Source organism: Zingiber officinale, chromosome 10B (assembly GCF_018446385.1).
Source record: "Zingiber officinale cultivar Zhangliang chromosome 10B, Zo_v1.1, whole genome shotgun sequence".
In the NCBI taxonomy this organism is placed as follows: Eukaryota; Viridiplantae; Streptophyta; class Magnoliopsida; order Zingiberales; family Zingiberaceae; genus Zingiber; species Zingiber officinale.
The window spans coordinates 92,185,308-92,201,791 of NC_056005.1; positions in this window are offsets into that span (position 1 = coordinate 92,185,308).

Genomic DNA, 16,484 nt, shown 5'->3' on the forward strand with positions numbered 1-16,484 from the left:
GAATGGTTACCTAGACTAAAATAGGTTCAAAATGCTGAAAATAAGCTTTCCCAGCCAAAATCAGCATCTTCAATCGATTGGAGTTGGGTTCCAATCAATTGAACCCTGCTGAATCGATCCACTGATCGATTCAATCTTCTTGGATCGATCGGCTGATCGATCCAGTGAGCTTCTGCTCGCAAGAAATGCCTTCTCAATCGAGCCGATCGATTGAGGCACTCCAATCGATCCACTGATCGATTGGAGGTCTGAAATTGTTGAAATTCAATTTCAGCCAATTTCAGAAACCCCTAGAAAATTCTACAAAATTCCAAAAATCGTAAAAATTTGTGTAGACATTATTTAGGGTATAATTTATCATGGAAAAATAGTTTTCTATGAAAATACATCATATTTTCAAAGATTGACATAAACTTGAGAACTTGCAAAAACTTTAGTGTTTTCTTCAAGTTTGTGTCTAACTATTCAATGGTGATTACTATCAAAAGATAGCCTTCACCAATGTTTTCCAAAATTATTTTGAAAACATTTTCAAAACCAATATCCCACCATGTTCCTTGGGCTTAATGCACATGACTTGTACATTAGCTTTCCCAATGATGGGAAAACACATAACTATGTGTTTTGATGAACTTAAAACTCAAGGAAATGCACTAACTCAGCATGTTGAGTTTTGTTCGTCTTCCTAACATCTCACTTGTATCTATTGTGCATAAAACACATACAAGTCATCTTATAGGTCTTTGTGAGATGTTAATTTTGGTTTTGCTCTAACCTAGGGTTCATGCATATTTATCTAGTCATCTTGTGGATATTGACCATCCACCTAGGATGTCATTTGGTATGACACTTGATGATAACTGCCATTTGTCCTTAATTTTAAGGAAATAACATAATGCATGATAATGTTATGGCATACATCAAAAAGAAATAATTTTTAGAAGAAAATTTCCTATAACTACATGATGTATGTATGTCATGACATGGTATTTTTGAGTTTTTCATAATAAGTCATGAATGCACAAATAAAACATGATGTCATGGCATATAATGGGCAACCAAACATGGCAAGATTTTGCATAATTAAAATATACCTAGATTATCTATCTAAATATCCTTAACCCTTAGCTAATCCTAAAGCATAAACCCTAGATTGCCCAATTTCCTTAGGAAAATGCCAAAACCCAACTTGACATTTCTTTGATCTCTTGAATTAATTATGCCAATTAAAAATTTAAAACATTCCTCAAATGTTAGCATATTTCATTTTCCCATAAGAGTAATCACTTTAAATTAAGGCTTAGATTTGCCTTAAATTCCTAAGACAATACCAAAGTCCCAATTTGGTATTTCTTAACACTTGATTTCTTGTGCCATTTAAAGTCATCTCAAATTTCTTCCTTTATAGCACATTTTACTCTTTCCAAGAGTAACAATAAATCCATTTCATTTTCAAAGGTTAACAAAAACCTTGAAAATGCTCCTTGAGTGTCAATTTCTTCAAAGTTGGGTTAACTACCCTTCTTCTCAGAGTTGACACTCTCTAACCCATCTATGGGATAGAGAAAATGCTCCTAAGAACCCAAAACCTATTGGTGCTCCTTGGATGCTCTAGGTATTCACTAGGGATAACTTCCCTAGATACCTTCCTAGTGACCTTGTGTGGTTTCTTAGAAGTCTTGGTCACTTTTTCTAGGTTAACTCTAGGGATTGCTTCCCTTGTAACCTTCTTTGTGACTTTCTTAGACTTCTTAGAAGTCTTAGTCACATTTGTTGTAAAAATACTCTTAGGGATAACTTCCCTCGTATTTTTTGCTTGACCACTAGACCTAGAGTTGGTTCCATAACTATATGGAACCCTATGGTAAGAGATTACATCCTTCTTAGCCTTTGGTTTGTATCCCAAACCCCTATGGCCATTAGATGACCTTTGTGCTCCTAGACCTAGGCTATGCTCATTTTGCCCTTTTAGGATATTTTCCATCCTTTTTAGGGTCTTTTCCATTTTATCAAGCCTTGACCTCAAGACTTGATTTTCTATCACTAAGTCCTTAGTTTTTGGTTTTCCATTAAATTTATGAGCATTTTTATTTCTAGACTTGTAGCTAAGTCCTTAGTGTGTTTGCCTAGATTTTTATCTACCTTCCTAATCCTAGGTGTGGTAGTTTTAGCATGGTAAGCTACATTATTTTCCTTAATTTTACCATGCTCTCTATTCTTATGGTAAATAGCATTAAAATGATATAAGTTAGAACTAGCATGCTTTTTACCATAATGTAAAGGGATAGGCTCAATAAAAGTTACCTTCCTTTTTACCTTAGAGGCTCCCCCTTGACTTGAGCTTCCTCCTTGAGCCTTGACCATCTTCTTCCCCTTAGGGCATTGACTCCGGTAATGCCCCTTTTGATTGCAAGAGAAGCACACAATGTGCTCCTTGCTCTTCTTTGTTCCGGGGATGGTCTCCTTTGGCTTCTCCTTGCCCTTAGGTGCCACTTGGCCCTTCTTCTTGGCCAATTTAGGGCACTTGCTTTTGTAGTGCCCATGTTCCCTACATTCAAAACATATAATATGATTCTTATTATTAATTGAACTATTTATACCTTCTTGTATAGGGGTGGCACTTGCTCCTCCATTTGATATGAATGTAGAGGCTTCCTCTTGATCCGAAATCGATTTCCCTCCAATTGATTTATCTTGACTTGTGGAGGTGGAAGCTTCTTCATCCTCTTCTTCTCTTGACCCGGATGTGGAGGATTCTCCTTCTTCTTGATCCAGTGTCACCAAGAGTTGCTCCCCCTCAATCCTAGAGGTGGAGACTTCACCTTCTTCTTCATCCTCTTGTACATGAAACAAGGAATATGCTTCTTCCTTGCTCTTTTGATTACACTCCCTTGAGAATGAAGCTTCTTGGATTTCCTCTTCTTCGGAAGTTGAGCATCTCTCAACTTCGGAGTCCTCCTCTTGATCTTGCTCCAATGAGTCACCCTCTTTGGATTCTTCTTGGTTAGGTACAGTGGAGGGGATCTCATGAGCCTTTTCCAATTTGCTCCATAGCTCTTTGGCATCTTCAACTTCTCCAATTTCCTCCAAGATGTTGCTCGGCAATAGATTGACCAAAAGCTTGGTCACTTTGTCATTGGCCTCACACCTTTGGATTTGTTCTTGGCTCCATTTGTTCCTTTTGAGAACTTTGCCCTTTGAATTCCTTGGAGCCTTAAAACCTTCCATTAGAGCAAACCATTGCTCTATCTCCATCATCAAGAAATTTTCAATTCTTGATCTCCAAGAATCGAAGCTTGTGGATGTGTATGGTGGAGCCACCCTTGTATCAAATCCAAGTTCATCTTGGAATTGCATCTTGAAGTTGAGCTTCTTGAATTCTTTGACTTTGATGAATTTGCTCCAACTTCTTCACCCTCTAGCTTTGCTTGTTATGTTTGCCCCTTCCGGCGGTGATTCCAGTGAAGAGCAACCTTGCTCTGATACCACTTGTTAGGACCGAAAAGTAGCTAGAGGGGGGGGGGGGGGGGAATTGCTTCGCGTGTGCTCGTCGAGCTTCGTTGTTTGTTTCTTTGTATTCCGCTGCGCATCACTTTGAAGAAACAAGCAACGAAGCTCGACAAGCACACGCGAAGCTATTCAACCCCCCCCCCCCCTAGCTACTTTTCGGTCCTAACATTCATTGCCCGGATCCAAAAGGAAACACCCAATCAACACAATACCGAGATAAGATACATCAATCACCACTAAGAAGCGTACCTACCTCCAAGATCACCACGACTAGAGAATCAGCCACCATGCTAGGGAACAGAGGAGGTCGGGAGATGATGAAGAGAAATCAGCTGGCGATTGGTTTGCGTGAGGGCGGACAGCGCATACGATTAGGAGACGGTCGTGGCGTCGGGAGTGGGGTGTCGGCTGAAGAGACAGAGAAGAAGGTCGGCGTTGAGCAGAGATCCAACGAAGAAGCACTAGCGGTGGCGGAATCGGGAGAAAGGCCGACGGTCGACGTCACTAGGGCATGGCTCAAGAAAAGTGTGCTGGATCTGCGCCGACACTAGGGCACACCCGCGGATGGTGGATCCGTGGAGTCGGAGGCACCTGCAGTCGGGGGTCAGCGTCGGCACAAGAAGAGAAGAAGATGAAGATCCTCGGCTGTATCGGGAGAGAAAAGGGAAAGGGAACAGAGATCAGTAGTGGCGAGGAAGAGGAAGCAAAATAGAGGGGATCTGCGATGGCTTTAATCGCGAGGCGTGCGGCAACTTTGCGGCGCCGGTTGGGAAAGGGACGGTTAGGGCACGGGAGGAGACGACGCGGATGAGGCGTCGGGCACGCGGGGAGGAAACGAAGGAAACGACGCGTGGGGAGAAAAGAAAAAGGAAAAGAATAAAAGAAAAATAAAAAGAAAAGCAAACTTTTTCTCGCTTAAATGGGTAGGCTAAACAGGCTTTCCCGAGGCCCAAATTTTATCCCCGTAAACTCGTTCATACAGTCTCCGAAAAATTCCAGAAAAATTTCTAAAATTTTCAGAAAATTCCTTTATCGTTATCCGTCATTTTTCGATATTTTACATATTTTGTCAAATCAAGAATTCCTTTATTATATGATTTTTATTAATAACTTTAGTAAGTTTACTTGGGTATTTTTCATGATACAAAAATCTGATCTTTTAGATATCTTTTATCAATTCCAAAGACCTATAGAATGTTACTTTTGTTAGAACAATCTAGGTGTCCAAAGTTTTGATGTATGGACAAAGGTTTAAGTTAGATTTATTATTGTATTTGATATATATTGTGAGTGTGCAAGATTGAGGTACAACAACGAAAGTCCAAGTATGATCTTGGCAAAGGAGAAAAGTCCAAGAGGAGTCTTGATGGTGTAAGTCCAAGTATGTAGTCTTAGCAACATAAGTCCAAGTATGACTTAGCAATGGTTAAAGTTGTTGGATTGTGGAAGACGCTAGGGGGGGGAGTGAATAGCGGTAGAAAATTCGTAGCGAGTACGCAACGAAAAATAAAAATCACAATGCTATCATGAACCAGTTTTACTTAGTTCGGAGCCTTCATCGACTCCTACTCCAAGATCCGCACTCGTTGAGTGCTTTCGTTGGGCAATTCACCGGTAGTTCGAAAATTGTTTACAAATGAAAGTATAAGAACTCGTTTTGCCTTCCTGATGCCCGGACTACCATTTTCTAGAAATTCCTTTTCCTGCAAGAAAATGTTAGTCCAAGAAAAAATAAAGATTAAACTACCCTGCAAAATAAAAGTTAGCATAAATATAATAAAACAAGGTAATAATTAGATTCCGTCTCATCGAGACCGGAATCTAGTCACGATCTCAACTTAGATTCTCGAGATGGTTCTAAGTTGGATCGACGCCTACTGTTCCCTTGAACGAGGAACGCGTCCTCACCAAGTCACTCCCCTCCAATGACTTACCTTAACTTACTTGTTAGACTCGGTTAGTCCGTTGACCTGTCTGGACTTTGTGTCAGCTATCCACCCATTGACCAAGCTGGAGTTTGTGCCAGATATCCGGTCAGCCCCCCGACCAGTCTAGACTTCGTGCCAACTATCATGTCAACCCGTCGACCTAGCTGAGCTTCGTGCCAAATATCCGGTCTACCTATTGACCAGTCTGGACTTCGTGCCAGCTATCAGGTTAGACCGTCGACCTAGCTGGGTTTCTCCTGCACACTTCATCAAAGTGTCAGATCACAACAAAACTAACTTAATATATTTTGTCATTCATCAAAACCTGAGTTAAACCGTTAGTGCTAACCGTACCAACAGAAGTCCCAGAGGTGAGGAGCCTCTTGAAAAAGGAAGAACCGACAACTAGGACAAGACCGAAGAAAGCTCTAGAAGGCAATGTATGAAGGATGAGGAGACATCTGAGGGACGTGAGGTTGATGAATGAGATTAGAAGGTTAGGTCTAGGTTAGTCGGGTAAAGATGAGTGCTGAGTGAATGTACTCGAGGGGCAAAACCCTAGGATTAGGATTTTACCAATCGACTAGCAACTTGACTAGTCGACTGGGTTAAGGCATAGAATGTTTCTATGTCCGATGGATGTGCAAATAGTAATCTAGTACTATAGTAGTTACTATAATAATTATTGTATCAGTCGACTGATACTTCCATCAGTCGACTAGTATTGAGCTATTGGAATATAACGGTCAAATTCCATAGAGGACCAATTGATTGATGATTTTACTAGTCGATTGGTGGCAGTAAACATAGCTAGGTGTTTCCTCCCGAGCTCTATTTAAGAGAGCTCAGGGTGCTTGGCTAAGATTGACGAAAATAGAAGTGGTTAACCCCTATTAGAGTCTTCCAAGCTCTTGTGTGATCAAGCATGCTTGTGCAAGGTTGTGGTGAGATTTCTCCACCCATAAGGAGCTACTTGATCTAGCCATAGTTTTCTAGAGAGTCATCCACCGACGGATCGGGATCGTCCACCTTACGGACAGCCATGGAGTAGGAGTCCTAATCTCTAAACCACGTTACATAAACGTGTCATTGGATTTGTGTTTTTTTTGTCTTTGTATTGTTTAGGGTTTAGCTTCCTTGTTAATATTTTGTTTTGTATTTCCACTACGTACTAACAAGTGTAGGAAGCGACGATTTGGATGATCAGCTATTCACCCTCCTCTAGTTGGAAATCAAGGTCCCAACAGTTGGTGTCAAAGCTTGGTCGTTCTTCGTTGGATTAATAACCAGGGAGCAAAGTGCTAAAGGAAGATGGAGTCGGAAGGACTATTAGGATGGGATATCCAGATCTCACCTCCATATAAGAAGGAAAACTTTGGATATTGGAGGTCGCGCTTGGAGACATGGTTCCAAATAGATTGGGACCATTGGATCACATTGGAAGATCCTTTACAAACAAGAAAGGAAAATGCCTCTGGCCTCTGTATTGAACCAAGGAGTAAATGGAGCAATCTAAGGTAGATAAGGAGGTAACAAAAATTCTATTGAATTTATTAGCTCCTAACATTTTGTTGAGTGTAGGTAATTATGAGAACGCAAGTGATCTTTGGAAAAAGATCATTGCATTCCATGAAGATCTTACAAAACTCCAAGGAGTGGAGGAGCCCAAGGAGAATAGCTCATTGGTCTAAGAGGAGAATGGCCAATTAGATGTTGACACATGTTCAACATATAAGGAGGAGAAGGAAGATAAGGAAGTGTCATCCACATCTTCAAGGGAGGAGGATGTGGAATCGTTCACTTTTTTAAAGAAGAAGAAGAAGAGCAATCCAAGGAAGAGGAGGTCTTGGAAGCTCAATCTTCAACCGCACTCACCAAGAAGAGCACTAAAGCCCACATCAAGTGCTTTGAGTGTGGGAAGATGGGACACTACAAGAGTAGGTATCCTTTGCTCAAGAAGGTAAAGAAGGTAAACCCTAAATTTGACAAAATTCTTTTAAAAACTAACATGGGTTATAGGGATGGTGCCAAGGAGAAGAGACACATTCGATGCTTTACATGTGGTGAGTGGGGTCACTACCACACGAAGTGCCCAAGGAGAGGAGAGCTCAAGAAATTGGTGCACTTGAAGAAATGAGAGAAGAAAAGAGCTCAAGTCAAGGGGGAGCTTCAAAGGTAAAAGGGAAGGTAATCCGTAATTTGAAGTTTAATCCAATTTCAAATTCCTTCATGCTTGTTAGGAATAGGAATAATGAAAATTATGTACCCATGCATAATTATATATTTAGATAAAATGATAGAAATATGGTTAACACAATAGATAATCTTAGGAAATCATACACTAATGTTAGACCTAAAAGGAAACAACCTACCTTGCCTAAGAAGAGGAAGGTGGTTGAAAACCTAGGCATTAATCCGAAAAAGGAGAGACATATGCCTAGAAAGGGTAGGTCTAGGAATGTCCAAGGTGGATATGTTGATTCTAGGGTTAGAACCCTATAATTGGAAAATCAAGCCTTGAAAGCAAGGCTTGAGGAAATGAAGAAAGTCCTAGATAAGTTCATTATTGGATCTAGCGGACTTGATATGTGTTTGGGTGGTTAAAGACCCCAAAATATCAAATTGGATCCCTCCAAGACCAAAATGAGCTCAAGTATTAGGGTGACATATTGTTGGACCGTTGCGGTTGGCTAGAAGGGGGGTTGAATAGCATGAAAATAAAAAAGAAAACCTTTCTCGAACTCTTAAACTAACACTTGCATAAATTAGCTAAACAGAAAGTAAATCAGAAAAGACGAGGCACACCGGGATTGACTTGGTTACAACCGGGGAGGTTGTTAATCCAAGGAAGATGATCGTACTAAAAACTCCTTCAGGCGGAGAAGCCTCGTACAACGATGATGCACACAAAAAGAAGCTAAACTACAGACGAAGTACACAAGTGTTGAAAAAATTACTTGAGTTCTGATTGATTAAAAGCTTCTGGACCAAGGCTGGATTTATAGCCTTGGTTGGGGCGCCCCGAAGGAGTTCCGGGCGTCTTGGGGGGATAAAACTTTATCCCCCAACGTTCAGATCGCGATTGACGCGATCTGGTCAAAAAGTCAACTCCGGGCGCCCGGAAGGGTTCTGGGTGCCCCGGACTATTCAGGGCGCCCCGGCTGGTAAAGTCAACCCCGTTGACTTTTTCCAGCCCGGGTCTTCTGCTCCGGCTCCATTCGCCACAGACCGAGTCTACCGCTAGCTTGGGTGATCTCTGCCATCCGGAATAGGGCTCACCCGAACCTAATTTCTGGTCTTCTTGAACAGGCTTCTGCTCCGGCTTCTCGTCCCTCGGAATCGTCGCGTGCTTCCTTCTCGTCCTCCAGTGTACTCATCCGCAGTCTTCGTCCCTCGGTCGAACCCCGTGCCTGTTAGGACCAAAAGTAGCTAGAGGGGGGGTGAATAGCTCGTCGCGTTCGCTCGTTGCTCGGCGTTGCTTGTTTCAAGAATATGCAGTGGAAAATACAGAAACAAACACACAACGCTAACACGGTTGGTTTTACTTGGTATCCACCTCACAAGAGGTGACTAATCCAAGGATCCACACCAACACACACACCCTCTACTAAATAAAACTCTCCTTTATGGTAACTACCAAGGGCAGAGAAGCCCTACAAGACTCAATACAGGAAGAGAGGGAAAGGATACAAGAAATACAAGCTTACAATGAGTATAAACCCTAACCCTAGCTTCTCTTCTTGGCTTTGATCCGCCTCTTGACTTGGAAAACTTCCAAGATCCTTTAAGAACTGGCGATCTGAGCTTTGTGAGTGCTGTGGAGGAGCTCGCGAGAAATCTGGAGTGAATCGGAGAAGAGATGTCGCAGTCATCACACGCCTGCAGCTATAAACGACGCCAACGGTCGGATCCCGATCGATTCGAATATTCCCAATCGATCGGGGAGGCTTTGGATCGATCCACGGATCGATCCGGGCCTGCATCGCGCGAAAAGCGCTGGATCGATCACGGATCGATCCAGCGCCGCGAGCAGCGGCGTCCCAATCGATCCGATCGATTGGGACCTCTGAATCGATCACGGATCGATCCGGAGCTCTGACCGGGGGACAGTGCGGATCGATCCAGCGATCGATCCGGGATGAATCCACCGATCGATCCAGCACGATTTTGTCCAAAACCAAGTCTCAAACCTCCCAAACCAACATCCGGTCAACCTTGACTGTTGGTATGTCATGCCTAGCATCTAGTCACTCCCTTGACTGCTAGGACTCCCTTACCAAGTGTCCGGTCAATCCCTGACCCACTTGGACTTTTCTCTGTGCCAAGTATCCGGTCAATCCTTTGACCTACTTGGACTTTCTCTGTGCCAAGTATCCGGTCAATCCTTTGACCTACTTGGACTTTTCTCTGTGCCAGTATCCGGTCAATCCTTTGACCTACTTGGACTTTCTTTCATGCCAAGTATCCGGTCAATCCTTTGACCTACTTGGACTTCCACCGGATGTCCGATCATCCTTGATCCATCTGGATTTTCCTGCCCGGCTTCACTCACGGGACTTTCACCTAGCTTCACTCACTAGGGTTTTCCATCCGCCTAGCTTCACTCACTAGGACTTTCACAGCTCACCAGGGATTTCCATCGCCTAGCTTCACTCACTAGGACTTTCACGGCTTCACTCACGGTTTCCATCCGCCTAGCTTCACTCACTAGGACTTCCTGCCGGCTTCACTCACGGGACTTTCTTCTGCCTGGCTTCACTACGGGACTTTCCTCTGGCTTCACTCACGGGACTTCCATCGCCTAGCTTCACTCACTAGGTCTTTCATTTTGCCTAACATCCCGTTAGGACTTCGATCAAGTATCAGGTCAACCTTGACCTACTTGACTCTTCTTCAATCAATATCTTATTGTCAAACATTTAAACCCAAACCAAGACTCGGCTTGGTACCAGGTCAACCTTGACCGAGGGATATTGCACCAACAATCTCCCCTTTGATGTTTGACAATACCACAATAACACTTACAATCCCATATGTAAGTTAGGCTAATCTCATAGCCTCCTTCTTCATGCCACTAGGTAATGAAAGCATAAATTAAGCTCTTCATTCTCCCCCTAAGAGGGCAAACTCTCTCTAGGTAATGAAAGCCTAACTTACTCCCTTTCATGAGTCCTTTCATTCTCCCCCTATGACCTTCCCATAGGTAATGAAGGCCTAAGCTTAATCATACATTCTCCCCCTATTGGCACACATCAACCCATCGTTGGACACACATCAACCTATGCTCCAATTCTGGGCACACTTCAACAAATCCATTTGTTGAAGACTCTCCCCCTGAAGAGTTGCTCATCGTTGTTCACAACATCACTCGTTGTGATCAACACGATAATGAAGGTCTCATACCCTTCATTTATCCTTAACTTCTCCCTCAATGTAGACAACTACCCAACCTTGAGCATTATCTACCACTTGAATGTCCACTTGAAATAATGAGGATATCCACTCCCCATTTCTCCCCATTTCAAGTTTAAATGCTCAACCTTGAGCAAGTTCACAACAGAAGGTTAACCACCTTCCAAGGTTCATGAAAAATAATTTTCATGTCTTTAAAGAGTCCCTCCCCCTAAAGACATGGTGGTAACTTCTGTCATTGCACCAACAATGACTTGGAATCCCTAAAACATTAGGAAACCCAAATTTAGAAGTTTTGAGGTTCAAATATTCAAAATTTGAAACAACCTCAACCTAAACTTCTACTTAGTCTTCGTTAACCAATCCATCCTTGTTTTCAACATGAAAACACCCTTTGTATGTATACAAATGTATTTAAGGGGTTTGGAATGGTTACCTAGACTAAAATAGGTTCAAAGATGCTGAAATCAGGCCTTCCCAGCCAAAACCAGCAACTTGGATCGATTGAAGTTGGGTTCCAATCGATTGAACCTTGCTGAATCGATCCACTGATCGATTCAGACTCCCTGGATCGATCGGCTGATCGATCCAGCGAGCTTCTGCTCGCGGGAATTGCCGTTTGAATCGATCCATGGATCGATTCAGGAACTCAATCCATGGATCGATCGGAGCTCTGATAGTTGCTGAAATTCCATTTCAGTCAACTTCAGAAACCCCTAGAAAATTCTACAAAAATCCAAAAATTATGAAATTTCGTGTATACATTATTTTGGGCATACTTAATCATGGAAAAATAGCTTTCTATGAAAATACATCATATTTTCAAAGATTGACACAAACTTGAAAACTTGCAAAAACTTTAGTGTTTTTCTTCAAGTTTGTGTCTAACTATTCAATGATGATTACTATCAAAAGATAGCCTTCACCAAGGTTTTCCAAAAATATTTTAAAAACATTTTCAAAACCAATATCCCATCATGTTCCTTGGGCATAATGCACATGACTTGTACATTAGCTTTCCCAATGATGGGAAAACACATAACTATGTGTTTTGATGAACCTAAAAACTCAAAAGAATGCACTAAATCAACATGTTGAGTTTTGTTCATCATCCTAACATCTCACTTGTATCTATTGTGGACAAAACACATACAAGTCACCTTATAGTATTTGTGAGATGTAGATTTTGGTTTTTGCCCTAATCTAGGGATCATGCATATTTATCTAGGCATTTTAGAAATGTTAGACATCCACCTAGGATGTCACTTGTCAATAAGTGTCGTTAAATGCCATTTGTCCTTAATTACAAGGAATTAAACTTAATGCATGATTATGTTATGGCATACATCAAAAGAAAATAATTTTCAAAAGAAAATATCCTATTACTACATGATGTATGAATGTCATGACATGGTATTTTTGGATTTTTCATAATAAAACATGAATGCAAAACTAGACATGATGTCATGGCATATTATGGGCAAACAATCATGGCAAGATTTAGCATAAATAAAATATACCTAGATTAACTATCTAAGTATCCTTAAAGTCTTAGCTAAACTTACAACTTAAACCTAGATTGCCCTAAAGTGCTACAAGAGAATGCCAAAGCCTAAATTTGGCATTTCTAATTTCCTTGATTTAATGTATGCCAATTGAAAATAAACATGTCCTCACTTGTTGGCATATTCCATTTTTCTTCAAGAGTAGCACTTTTGAATTTAGGCCCGGATTGCCTTAAATTGCCTAAGAACATACAAAAATCCCAACTTGGTATTTCTCAAGGTTTTCCCAATTTGTGTCATTTTAAGATAAAAACAATTTTTCACCATTTGGCACATTTTACTCTTTCAAGGAGTAATCAATAATTCCATTTCATTTTCAAAGGTTAACTAAAACCTTGAAAATGCTCATTGAGTGTCAATTTCCTCAAAGTTGGGTTAACTACCCTTCTAATCGGAGTTGACACTCTCTAACCCATCTATGGGGTAGAGAAGATGCTCCTAGGAACCCAACACCTATTGGTGCTCCTTGGATGCTCTAGGTACTCCCTAGGGATAACTTCCCTAGATACCTTCCTAGTGACCTTGTTGGGCTTCTTAGAAGCCTTGGTCACATTTTCTAGGTCAACTCTAGGGATAACCTCCCTTTCGACCTTGTTTGTGACTTTCTTAGACTTCTTAGAAGTCTTAGTCACATTTATTGCAAAAATACTCTTAGGGATGACTTCCCTAGTATTTTTGGCTTGACCACTAGACCTAGGGTTTGTTCCATAACTATATGGAACTCTATGGTAAGAGGGCACATCCTTCTTAGCCTTTGGTTTGTATCCCAAACCTCTATGGCCATTGGATGGCTTTTGTACCCCTAAACCTAGGTTATGCTCATTTTGCCCTAATAGGATATTTTCCATCCTTTTTAGGGTCTTTTCCATTTTATCAAGTCTTGACCTCAAGACTTGATTTTCTATCACTAAGTCCTTAGTTTTAGATTTTTCATTTGATTCATGAGCATATTTGTTCTTGGGCTTGTATCTAAAATCTTTAGAGTTATTGCCCAGACTTTTACCTACATTCCTAGCCTTAGGTGTAGTGGTTTTAGCATGAAAAGCTATATATTTTTCTTTAACGCTATCATGCTTTCTATTTTCATGGTAAATAGCATTAAAATGATATAAGTTAGAACTATCATGCTTTTTACCATAATGTAAAGGGGTAGGCTCAATAAATGTTACCTTCTTCTTTACCTTGGAGGCTCCCCCTTGACTAGTGCCTCCTTGAGCCTTGACCACCTTCTTCCCCTTGGGGCATTGACTTCGGTAATGCCCCTTTTTATTGCAAGAGAAGCATATAATATGCTCCTTGCTCTTCTTTGTGTTGGGAATGATCTCCTTGGGCTTCGCCTTGCCCTTTTGTGCCACTTGGCCCTTCTTCTTGGCCAATTTAGGGCACTTGCTCTTGTAGTGCCCATGTTCCCTACACTCAAAGCATATAATATGATTTTTATTTTTAATTGAAATATTTATACCTTTGCTTGTAGGGGTGGCATCTTTCCCTTTGGATCCGGAGGTAGAAGCTTCCTCTTGATCCGATCTTGATTCTCCTCCATTTGATTTTTCTTGACTCGTGGAGGTAGAAGCTTCTTCCATCTCTTCATCTCTTGACCCGGATGTAGAAGCTTCTCCTTCTTCTTGATCCGGTGTCACCAAGGATTGCTCCCCCTCAATCCTAGAGGTGGAGGCTTCATCATCTTGAATATGAAACAAGGAGTATGCTCCCTCCTTGTTCCCTTCGTTGCATTCCCTTGAAGATGAAGCTTCTTCTTGAACTTCTTCTTCGGAAGTTGAGCATCTCTCAACCTCGGAGTCCTCCTCTTGGTCTTGATCCAATGAGTCGCCCTCTTTGGATTCTCCTTGATCTGGTACAGTAGAGGGGATCTCATGAATTCTTGCCAATTTGCTCCAAAGCTCCTTGGCATCTTCAAACTCTCCAATTTGTTCCAAGATGTTGCTTGGCAATAAATTGACCAAAAGCTTGGTCACTTTGTCATTGGCCTCACATCTTTGGATTTGGTCTTTGCTCCACTTGCTCCTTTTGAGTACTTTGCCCTTGGAATTTGTGGGAGCTTCAAAACCTTCCATGAGAGCAAACCATTGCTCTATCTCCATCATAAGAAAATTTTCGATTCTTGATTTCCAAGAATCGAAACTCGTAGAAGTGTATGGTGGAGCCACCCTTGTGTCAAATCCAAGCCCATCTTGGAATTGCATCTTGAAGTTGAGCTTGATAAAATCTTGAACTTGAAGAATTTGCTCCAACTTCTTCACCCTCTAGCTTTTCTTGTTATACTTGACCCTTCCGGCGATGATTCCGGTGAAGAGCGGCCTTGCTCTGATACCACTTGTTAGGACCAAAAGTAGCTAGAGGGGGGGTGAATAGCTCGTCGCGTTCGCTCGTTGCTCGGCGTTGCTTGTTTCAAGAATATGCAGTGGAAAATACAGAAACAAACACACAACGCTAACACGGTTGGTTTTACTTGGTATCCACCTCACAAGAGGTGACTAATCCAAGGATCCACACCAACACACACACCCTCCACTAAATAAAACTCTCCTTTATGGTAACTACCAAGGGCGGAGAAGCCCTACAAGACTCAATACAGGAAGAGAGGGAAAGGATACAAGAAATACAAGCTTACAATGAGTATAAACCCTAACCCTAGCTTCTCTTCTTGGCTTTGATCCGCCTCTTGACTTGGAAAACTTCCAAGATCCTTCAAGAACGCGATCGAGCTTTGTAGTCTTGTGGAGGAGCTCGCGAAATGCAGGTAAACAGAGAAGAGATGCCGCACCATCACACGCCTCTGACTATAAGCGCGCTAGCGGTGGATCCCGATCGATTCGAATATTCTCAATCGATCGGGAGGCTTTGGATCGATCCACGGATCGATCCAGGCGCTTTTCTGCGAAAGCGCTGGATCGATCCACGGATCGATCCGGCGCTTATCGAGCGAAGTCCCAATCGATCCGATCGATTGGGACCTCTGAATCGATCCACGGATCGATCCGAGTCTCTGAATGGCCGGATCGATCCATCGATCGATCCGACTTGATTTTGTCCAAAACCAAGTCCCAAACCTCCCAAACCAACATCCGGTCAACCTTGACATGTTGGTATGTCATGCCTAGCATCTAGTCACTCCCTTGACCTGCTAGGACTCCCTTACCAAGTGTCCGGTCAATCCCTTTGACCCACTTGGACTTTTCTCTGTGCCAAGTATCCGGTCAATCCCTTTGACCTACTTGGACTTTTCTCTGTGCCAAGTATCCGGTCAATCCCTTTGACCTACTTGGACTTTTCTCTGTGCCAAGTATCCGGTCAATCTCTTTGACCTACTTGGACTTTTCTTTCATGCCAAGTATCCAGTCAATCCTTTGACCTACTTGGACTTCCCAGCGCCAGATGTCCGATCATCCTTGATCCATCTGGATTTTCCCTTGCCTGGCTTCACTCACCAGGACTTTCACCTAGCTTCACTCACTAGGGTTTTCCATCTGCCTAGCTTCACTCACTAGGACTTTCACTTGGCTTCACTCACGAGATTTCCATCGCCTAGCTTCACTCACTAGGACTTTCACAGCTCACAGATTTCCATCCCCCTAGCTTCACTCACTAGGACTTTCACCGGCTTCACTCACCAGGATTTCCATCCGCCTAGCTTCACTCACTAGGACTTCCTTCTGGCTTCACTCACGGGACTTTCTCCTGCCTAGCTTCACTGACTTTCCTTACGCTTCACTCACCAGGACTTTTCTTCTGCCTGGCTTCACTTACCAGGACTTTCCTTCTGCCTGGCTTCACTCACCAGGATTTCCATCTGCCTAGCTTCACTCACTAGGACTTCCTTCTGCCTGGCTTCACTCACCAGGACTTTCCTTCTGCCTGGCTTCACTCACCAGGACTTCCATCTGCCTAGCTTCACTCACTAGGTCTTTCATTTTGCCTAACATCCCAGTTAGGACTTCCCAGTCAAGTATCCGGTCAACCTTGACCTACTTGACTCTTTTTCAATCAATATCTTATTGTCAAACATCTAAACCCAAACCAAGACTCAGCTTGGTTACCCAGGTCAACC